General features: G+C 45.9%; 1 protein-coding gene across 1 annotated transcript in view; it reads left to right on the top strand.

Moving 5' to 3' along the window:
- Window positions 1-1501: 1501 nt before the first annotated feature.
- The window catches only part of TANC1 (tetratricopeptide repeat, ankyrin repeat and coiled-coil containing 1), a 244883-nt gene continuing 236060 nt past the window's right edge, over window positions 1502-10324 (top strand). Inside the window, exon 1 of the mRNA XM_052657219.1 lies at window positions 1502-1598. The gene's annotated coding sequence lies outside the window, so the exon portion shown is untranslated. The remainder of the gene's footprint in view (window positions 1599-10324) is intronic.

The raw sequence follows: 10324 nt of genomic DNA, 5'->3' as shown, positions 1-10324 counted from the left end.
TGAAGAAATAAGTCACAGTTCTTCTGGTTTCGTAAGTTTACATTTTATTTTAAATATTCATATCCTGCTTTATTTCAGGAAAACTTCAAGGTCGCTGGTATGTTTACTGCTCAAGTATCAACATAGTAATAATCAGGCCTTTGAAACTGTGGGTGAAAAATCCAGCAAATTTCAGTCATCTTGTATTTATGTAAGGAGATGTGTGGCATCTTACTTCCTGTCCCTTTTCACAGGAACTTTAAACATGGACGCTCCTCTCCCCGGGTATCTTTATATTGAGAAGCTCTGAGTGAGGTTGAAGTTTTTATGGGGGAACTTGTTTAAAAGACAGTTGTCTTTAAAGGCGTATTTGGCTCAGCAAGGTTAGGGGTTGCCAATAAATCCATTTATAGCAACTTCTGTATTCCCTGCTCTAAGACACATGATTGGGGTGACCCGTGTATGATTCCCGCAGGCCATGCAAGGCAGCGACGGTCCTATGTAGATCGCTCTTAGACCAAGGCTGGTCTAACAGGCTTCGGGTGTGGAGTGAGTTGCGCCCTGCGGGCTGAACTGCCTGCCTGGGAACCCAGGGTTCCCGAATCCATAGGCCCTACCCCAGCTTTCACTCTGCTGTGGAATAACAAAACATTTTGGGAACATGGGAACTTAATTTACTGCGCTGACGGAAACAATAATAGCATCTTTGTGTATCTCCTACCTCCATACCTCCCTCCTCCCAAGATACAAGCATGACGTTGGCACTCCGTGTGTGTGTGTGCGCAGACAACACAGGGCCACCCGTGTGTGTGTGTGTATGTGTGTGCGTGCGTGCAGACAACACAGGGCCAGCCTGGAGCGGAGGGAGGAGGCTGCAGGGACACGGCCCCGGGGACGTCCGAGGCAATCACCGGTCCCTGAACCTCCCTAATTCGAGTTCGGGAAAGAAAAAGACACAGCAGGCGAGATGCCCTTTACACCTCCCATCTGCTTTAGCTCATTCTTGCCCTAGAAAGTGAGTGTGTGTGGTTAAGTGAGGCAGAGAAAATTCAAGAAAGCCACACAAGTCACCCTAAAGCATCCACCAAAACTTCAGCTTGGTTAATTGCTCCCAGATGTCCTCCTCGGCTGTTTTCAACAAGCAGCAAGGAGGGAAGGCCAGGCCACTTCACTGATTTTTAGAGGTTGAAAAAAAAATACAATCACCCATTTTGATCCAATCCTGGAAGGGCCCAAACGCAGTCGCGGGGACTAGGCCCCCTGAGCGAAGCTGGGGTCCCTGCAGAAAGTTCGCGCGCCGCGTCCCACTGGTTCCGGGAGCCGCCGCAGCCCGGGGCGGGAAGGGACGCGGGAGGCGCGGCCCGGGCGGGCGCGCGAGAGGAAGGTGCCTTCGGGAACACGCGCAAGGGCGGGGATTCACGCTGCCAATGAGGTCCTGGTGTGGGCTGTGCGAGGCGGGGGGACGGGCCGGAGCGCAGCCTTAGCAGTGGCTGCTGCAGGAGCAGCGGCCGCCTTGGGAGCCGGAGGAGAGGCAGCCGCGGAGCGCTGAGCTGGCCGCGCCCCGAGGCCCGGCCCTGGGGGTGGGTAACCGCGCCAAGGAGCTGGAAACTTTCCCGCAGGTAACTCCCGCCGCCCTGGCGCCGCCGCCGGCCTCCGCGAGTCCCGAGCCGCGCCAGCTGCTGCGCTGCAGAGGGGAGCAGGGGTCTGGGGAGAGGAGAGGGTGATGGGGAGAGTGGAAAGGCATGTGGGAAAGTTTCTGGAGCTTCCCTGCCCCCCTTCGTTGGGCACACCCGGGAGCTTTCCGGAGATAGGCACGGACATGTTGTGCGCTCCGGGCCTTGGTCCTGGCGGCTCCGGAGGGTCGGTGCCTTCCCTTCGCCTACCCTCCGCGCCGGACCAATCTGGCCCCGGGCAGAGCTGAGGTTCGGGGGCACCGGGATCTTGCGGCCGCACGCTTGAGTTTCGGGACCACCCCGCCCGGCGCGCCTCCGCGCTCCCCTTTCCCCTCCTCTGTGGCATTCGGGCTTGGCAAGGGCCTGGGCTGCGCCTGGTACCTGGGGCGGGGGAGGCGGGAGAGAGACGCGCCTGGCACGGCGGGGTCCAGAGTGCCCCCGAAGTGTAGAAGAGCGCGGGTCGCGAAGTTGGCCGGTTGAACTTAAGCCTCGGGGGGAGTATAGTGCCCCACTCTGGGTCGAAAGTATCGTTCGCTTCCGAGAACACTGCGATGAGCATATCCACGTTCTTTTGGGGGTGGGGTGAGGGGGGTGAGCAAGGATTAGACATTGAGGGAGGGTTCGAGATCAGGATTGTGTTCTTGGAGAATGAAGGTGCTCACTTCTTTTGGGGGACTTATGTCAGGGCGCACGTTCTTTCTGGGGGACTTTGGGGGTGCGGGCACGCTGCTCTGGGGGTGTGAGGGGCTCCCGGCTTTGGCGCGGCAGCTTTCCAGAACGGCTGGCGAGGAAGGAAGCCCCAAGGCATTATGCGCCTTGTTTGCAGACAGAAACGTCTCTGAACCGGCGTTTTCAAAACTTAGTTCACTTATTGTGTAAGGCTCCAGGAGGAAATGCGGCGATGGTCAGGTAGAATCCCGGCGCCGCGGCCAGGGTTTCAGAGGACAACGGGCTCGGCGACAGTCTTCCCCTCCCAGCCCTCTCCGGCCCACTGCTGACAGCCCCAGATCCCCGTGCCTCGAAGGATGGGACTCTTCTAGGGAGCTGTGTTCCTTGCAGTGGAGTCGGCTCCTGGAGGTTAGGAGGGTACCTTCATCTTGAACTTGACGCCAGGAGCATCGCCGTCTGGGCGAGATACAAGGAAAAAGGAAGCTGAATTTTCCCGTGGGATGGGCCTCGAACTCTGGCAAGGAAAGGAAGAGCTTGGTTTAGAATCTTTGAGGGCTGGGCTTAGGACTGCTGAGGTCATTAACTCCGAATACCAGGCCATCAGACTGCAGAAGTTAGTGTGTTTGGAGGGGGTGGGGATGGGAGAAGAAAGGAGACACCTGGTTAGTTGGTGCGGCGTTGGTATTTCTCTGTAGTGGAACTGAAGGGAGTCTGCCTCTGCTTTCACCAGAGCCGCTACTCACTCTTGTTTTTTTCCTTTCCTGGGTCTTTTTTTCCCTTCCCTCATTCCTGCCAGCTTGGCACTCCTGGGGAGAGGCTGGGGGAGGGAGAGGAGAAGAAAGCAGTTGGGACCTTCCCTGGCCAACTTGGAGGTATTTAAGATCTGCTACTAGGAAGATTCCAGGATTTTAACAGCTGCTTCTTGATTGCTGGGAATGAAAGAGTTTATGAGCCACCGAGAGCTGTTCATTATAGTGGTAGTCTGAATGTTTTACTCATCTAAGCTACTTAAAGACCTCACAAGGGACCTTCCCTAGGGATGCCAGTTTCTGCAAAATTCGTGTCAGCCAGAATGCTTGGTGGGTGTCAGTGAGAACTCATTGTAAGTATATCTTGGTGGTATTAAGATGAAAAGTATGTGGGAGTAAAGGAAATATGGTATCTGACATCCTCAGGACTTCCTCCTAGGGTTGCTCCTGTTACCTGCCAAGTGAATTAGTTCCAGGCTTCCGGATTGTTGTGATTTGACAATAAGAGGTGGGAAATAGTGTCATCGATTTTAGTGGAGGCAGGAAGGTCCAGAAATAAATTTAAGGTCACTTTTCATGACCCTGTCTTTCAGCTGTGAGGCTGCAAACTTAAGTTTTGCTGGGATGTGGGAGCCATGGTTTTCCTGCTTTTTTGGTTTAGCCACCAGAATGTCTAAATTATCATAATTTATGTCCGGCGTGGAACTAAAACATAACTGACTCATAGTCAGCCTTTTTCTACTTCCCATAACAGCTTGTAGAAAAGAACATTTTGTCTCTTTAACCACACACAATTTATTTGGTGCCATAGTGGGTTTTTGATAGTGGGTGATTGAGGGCACAAATTTAAAGACAGTGGAATTTTCTCTATTAAATTGTTCATTTTTAGGCAACATCCCTTCTGAGTTGCTGATTAATTCTTTATCTCCCAGGAACATTAAAATCAGTATCCCTGGGCTGGTAGAATTGTAATCCATATTATAACGATGCCTGCCAGCATAGCTGGACGTTTGTGTTATGTCGATGTTTCCATTAGACGTTTCTAACCCAGTTGTTAAGGTTTCTGTCTGGGTTAGGTTGCAAGTAGGCTGAGAGTCTCATAGTCAGAGAGATGGCTTTGTTTTTCTACCTTTCTGATGAAAAGTTTAACTTGTGACAGGAGTAAAGTTTACACAAGCAAAATAAAGCAGAAGAAATATATGTATTGCTGGGGAGGGATTTGTATTAGTTCGCAGGATAGCTTTGTTTTGAACCATCTTTTAAAATGCATATTTCAATAGTGGAAAAACTAGAACCTCTTCCTAACCCCCGACCAGTTTACAGATGTTGTCAGTATACTAGGTTCTTTAGCCTTTCTGGGCCTTAGTTTTCTCATTATCATTCCTAAAATGAGATTATCTTTCAACCGTAAAGTTCTGTGACTGTCCAATAGTTGGAGAAATGTAGGCATTCTGGAGCTAGTGCTGTAATATTAGAGTAGTACTTTGGCATTTATAAAGGGCTTTACTTAAATATTTTTTTCTTAAACCCTCAGTTAAGTAAACTGAGGCTGGGCAAGTTAGATCAGTTTGCTTGATATCATTTGTAAACAGTGGAGGTGAGCTTGAACCTAGGTCTTTTGATTCTTTCTATTCCAACCCCCATATCTCTCCTTATTTATGAAGTCACAAGTGATTGGCTAAAACTTGGCAGACAGACTTAAGTTACAATGTGGCATTTTCTCATAATATTTCATTTATGAGTTACTTGGGTTTCAGAACCCCAGGGTTAACATCTATGCTTTGATGTCAGAGATTAAAAACAGTTCAGTAATAATGGTAATAGAACATTCTCCCCAAGAGAGTTTCAGAAATTCATATACCTTAAACTAATCATTTGTTTATTTCCAACTTATTTTTTTATTAAGTAGACTTCAGGATCTGGTGTGATTTATAATCCCCACTAGTAACCCAGACAGCATTCTTAAGGAAATCATTTCTCAAATCTGTGCATCTTTTTAAAAATAAGTAATGAATATATCGTTTACTTTTCATCTTGGTATCTCTTAGCTGAATTACAAAGCCTGGATAAATGCCCCATTTTTGGTAAAATTGTTCTTGGGCTCTTTCTACTGCTGTCTGGATAAGTCTGATTTTGCACCACTTGCTGTGCAAAAAAGAAAAAAAATTCTTCTGTTATGCTACTGGTTTAATGGTAAAGAAGTGGTAGGCTGCAGGTGACCCATTTTCACGGACTCTAAATGTTTATACTGTGCCCTGCTTGCCTATTTAAGAGTACTGAGTGCAACTTGACACTCATTTGGAAGCTGGTATGGATTTTCTTTAAAGGATTCTAAAATAAATTATGCGCTATTACAGACTCTTTTATGTCTGAGCAACTTGTCCTTCTTCAGCTTCTTAAACTTATTCTCAGAAGACCGTCTTTTCAAAATAACTAAGCAATTAATGAGTACCTGTTGTTGTTCAATTGCTAAGTCATGCCCCAACCCGTGGACTGCAGCATGCCATGCTTCCCTGTCCTTCACTATCTTCTGAAGTTTGCTCAAACTCATGTCCCTTGAATCAGTGATACTGTGTAACCATCTCATCCCCTTTCTCCTCCTGCCTTCAGTCTTTCCCAGAATCAGGGTCTTTTCTAATGAGTCAGATCTTCACATCAGGTAGCCAAAGTATTGGAGCTTCAGCATCAGTCCTTCCAATGAATATTCAGAGTTGATTTTCTTTAGGATTGACTGGTTTGATCTCCTTGAAGTCCAAAGGACTCTCAAGAGTCTTCTCTAGCATCACAACTCTAAAGCATCAATTCTTTGGTGCTCAGCCTTCCTTATGGTCCAGTGGCCATTCTGACTGGTGTGAAGTGATCGTAGTTTTGATTTGTGTTTCTCTAATAATGAGTGATGTTGAACATCTTTTCAGGTGTTTATTAGCTATCTGTATATGTTCTTTGGATAAGTGTTTGTTAGGTCTTCTGCCTACTTTTCGATTGGGTTGCTTGTTTTTATGGTATTGAGCTGCATGAGCTGCTTGAGTATTTTGGAGATTAATCTTTTGTTTCATTTGCTGTTATTTTCTCCCACTCTGAGGGACCTATTCCCTGATGCCTCAGACAGTAAAGAATCTGCCTGCAATGCAGGTGATCAGGGTTTGATCCCTGGGTTGGGGATCCCTGCCATTGAGAAGAGAATGGCAACCCACTCCAGTATTTTTGCCTGGGAAATCCCATGGACAGAAGAGCCTGGTGGGCTATAGACCATGGGGTCGAAGGACACTACTGAGTGACTTAACAACTTTCACATCCATACATGACTACTGGAAAAACCATAGCTTTGACTGTACTGGCCTTTGGCTGACTGTAAAAAGGCTGCCATTTCCAGGTGTGTGTGGAGAGAGAGAGTTATGAAGCAGTAATAAAGTTGGGAGAAGAGTTACCAGTGTGCTAGAAGGGGACAAGAGCAGCAAAGCAGAAGAATGGCTTCTGGTTTTTATTATAGGGGAATAGATTTCGAAGGATAGGAGAGGACTTTAGATAAAGAAGGCTCTCGGGAAACATCTTGTACAGCATAGAACGGGTTCTGGTTTGGGTTGGCCATGTTACTGATGGAAGTAACCCTCCTAGGATAGATGTCCTCTTTAGGGGTTCCCAAAGGTGTGTGTGATCAAGGAGAATATTCTGGAAAGAAGAGTCGCATAGGTAGAAATGTCAAGGACAAGAAAGCATTGCAAAGGGATGGCATAGTCCCTGGATTTTAGTCCCCACAGATTTCGCCACTACCATGAGGAAATTTATTAGTAGAAATCTTCCAGTCACAACTCTATGTAAATGTGAACCCAAGATGTTCAGCTGTATAGCCCAGAGCCACTGGTGACTCACCACCCTCCCTTCTATACCCAGAAGAGACTTAATACCTCTGTGAGTTGGGGTTGGATTTGGGGAAGTCTCTAAGCAGCACTTGGGTGTGATCTTTTCACACATATGCTGCTGCTGCTGCTGCTGCTGCTAAGTCGATTCAGTCGTGTCCGACTCTGTGCGACCCCATAGACGGCAGCCCACCAGGCTCCCCCATCCCTGGGATTCTCCAGGCAAGAACACTGGAATGGGTCGCCATTGTCTTCTCCAATGCATGAAAGTGAAAAGTGAAAGGGAAGTCGCTCAGTCGTGTCCGACTCTTAGTGACCCCACGGACTGTGGCCCACCAGGCTCCTCCGTCCATGGGATTTTCCAGGCAAAAGTACTGGAGTGGGTGCCATTGCCTTCTCTGTTTCATGCATATATACTCATGCAAAAGTAGGATTGTATATTACATGAACTTTTAAAGAAATATGAAAAAGATTTGACATACAAAGGTGCATGTAATGTATTTGCACAGTTTAGAGTCCAGTGTATGCTTGTGTGATATGCTCCCCCTGCCCCACCCCTATTATATCAATACATTCTTTGGCACAGCTTTAATGGCTGTTTTGTAAATTCATTACATACATTACTATAATTTGTTTAACCAACCCATTTTGACATTTAGGTGTTTGGGAAAAAATCTCTTAGGCTATCAGAGCCCTTTGTCTCAGGATGTGAATTACTCATCATTAAATCAAAGGACCCAATTAAAAAAAAAAGTCAGAGAGCCCAGCACGTAGGGATACCTGGACGCTGGTAGCTTCAGAACCTCACATCATCAAGAAACTGACTCTGAGGACTGGGGATGGGGAGTCGGGGGGGAAGTGGGGGAGCAGTGGGAAGGGATGGATTTGTACACATTGCTATATTTAAAAGGGATAACCAGCAAGGACCTACTGTAGAGTACAGGGAACTCTGCTCAATGTTTTGTGGCACCCTGGATGGGAAGGGAGTTAGGGAGAGAGTGGATTCATACATATGTGTGGCTGAGTCCCTTTGCTGTCTACCTGAAACTATCACAGCATTATTAATCAGCTATATTCCCAATGTAAAATAAAAATATAAAAACACCCAAAAAACAAAACTGGATCTTTGTTCTCAGTTCCAATTTGGGAAAACCCTGGAGAGAGCTCAGATTGGCTTGATGCCAGCCAACAGAGTTACAGTTGGCAAGTCTCGTTAGGTCCACAAGATGGGACTGTTGGGGGACAAAAGTATCCCACACAGAAGCAGGTTATTATTAATGGAAAAGGGAGTGAAAGTGGCTCAGTCCTGTCCAACTCTGTGACCCCATGGACTGTATAGTCCATGGGATTCTCTAGGCCAGAATACTGGAGTGGGTAGCCTTTTCTAAGTTTGGGAGATCTTCCCAAACTTGGGATTGAACCCAGGTCTCCCACATTGAGGGAGCTGGGTAAACAAAAAGGGCTCATTGCCTAATGCAGGATAGGTTTCCAGAAGTGGTATTGCTGGTCATAACTCCATACCAATATGCAGAAGAATATGAACCTTTTTAATGCTCCTGTGATACATACACTATAGTCTTGGGAGTAGTAGACTTTCCCACATTCTGTGGGGATCTGAATGGCTGCACGCTGAGGCACTTGGGTAACAGGGTATTGAATTACTGCAAAAAAAAAAAGAGCGTGTTGGTCATTATTCCCATGTAACCCATTATACTCCCTTCTGTCTGCCATGCCTTATTCTAAATTACTGGGGATTAGTAACATCAATTATTAATGTTGATTGAGCGCTTGTTGACTCTGAGCTAGATGACTGAATTTAAAAAGTCATGTGGGAATGAAACAGTGGCGCTCTTTCTTCATCCACTGTCCTACATACACAGAGCGCTGCGGCAGAGGTAGTCTCTTGCCCATACCGCAGCATTCCCCTTCCTGGTCCTCCCTTCCTTCTTGTGGCTTAAACCAGCAACCCTTTATTTGCTTGGAATTCAGAAACTGGAGCTGAGTTCTGCTGGGTGGTTTTTCTGCCTGGGTCTGGGCTCACTCAGGCTCTGGTGGTTGCATGATTCATTGCAGGGGCCACTGCTGTAATAATTTACCACATTACTTGATAATATAACCCTGCTTTTGGTTAGTTTTCCATTGCCCATGTGTTTCAGGGTAAGTTGGGTATATTTTCTGCCCCAGGTGGTGAATCTTGATTAAGCCAAGTCAACTTTAGTAATACTATACTTGTTGCTAGTGACTGGTTAATGAGTAAGTGTGTGACCAACTATATTTCCTACCATACTGGGAGCCCAATATTGTCAGCAAAATAGGTTGAAACTCTGAAAATCACAAAAATGTAAGGGCCTAAGACCACAGTGACTTTTCTTTTTTTTTTTTTGGCTGCAGAATTAACCAACCCTGAAACCACTGTGACTCAGAACTTCTTATGTGGGGAATTTTTTTTTATTGTTTGAAGCAGTGATTTCCCAAGTAGAGTGTGCCAGACCATCCAACATGGGAAGAAGTAAAATATTAGAAGTTTGTCTAGAAAAAAGCTTTACTAATATTTGATAGATGAGTTGACACTAGTTGGTATATCTGAGAGTCTTCTGTCACTTAGGCTATACAAGGTCACCTGAGGGCAGAGGAGGCATTTTATAACCTGCTGGAATTGACAATGGCACCCTCATTCTTATTCTTGCCTTTGGTGAACTCTATCCATGTAAATAGATTTATAGGTCATATCATCTAGTTTTAAGTAAATTGGCTCCTACAAAATAGGCAAGTGATTTAAAAAAGATTCTTACAAAGAAAGTTAAATGATACGATATAAATCTAAAATCCATAGGAATAATAAAATGTCTTATTTGAGATTAGGAAATGACTTTTAAATCAAATTTAATGAGTTGGCACCAACATTGTGTATAGAGGTATATTAACAAATACAAATAAACTTGGGAATGCTGTTTGAATCATTCTCATCCTTTAAAGAGTTTTTGATGGATGTTTTATCACGTACGGGCTTCCCTGGTAATCGATAATTCTGGGGCTTCCCTTGTGGCTCAGCTGGTAAAGAATTTACGTGCAATGCAGGAGACCTAGGTTCAGTCCCTGGGTTGGGAAGGTTCCCTGGAGAAGGGAAAGGCTACCCACTCCAGTATTCTGGCCTGGAGAATTCCATGGACTGGATAGTGCATGGGGTCGCAAAGAGTCGGACATGACTGAGCGACTTGAAGAAGAAGTGTTGTAATTACATATAAATTATTGGGGGTACAGGTTTACTTTTTTATTTTTATTTTTTACTGTTAGGGCTACATGATCCAAAGGTTTTGAGACCACAGTTTAAGTCACTAATTGTCCCTTATTTTCATGTACTTTTGTTACTTAAAGCCAAAAACAGCACAGCTAATGT

Source organism: Budorcas taxicolor, chromosome 2, assembly GCF_023091745.1.
Source record: "Budorcas taxicolor isolate Tak-1 chromosome 2, Takin1.1, whole genome shotgun sequence".
NCBI lineage: Eukaryota > Metazoa > Chordata > Mammalia > Artiodactyla > Bovidae > Budorcas > Budorcas taxicolor.
The sequence above is the reverse complement of the archived record's forward strand: the minus strand, read 5'-3'. Positions and strand labels throughout refer to the sequence as shown.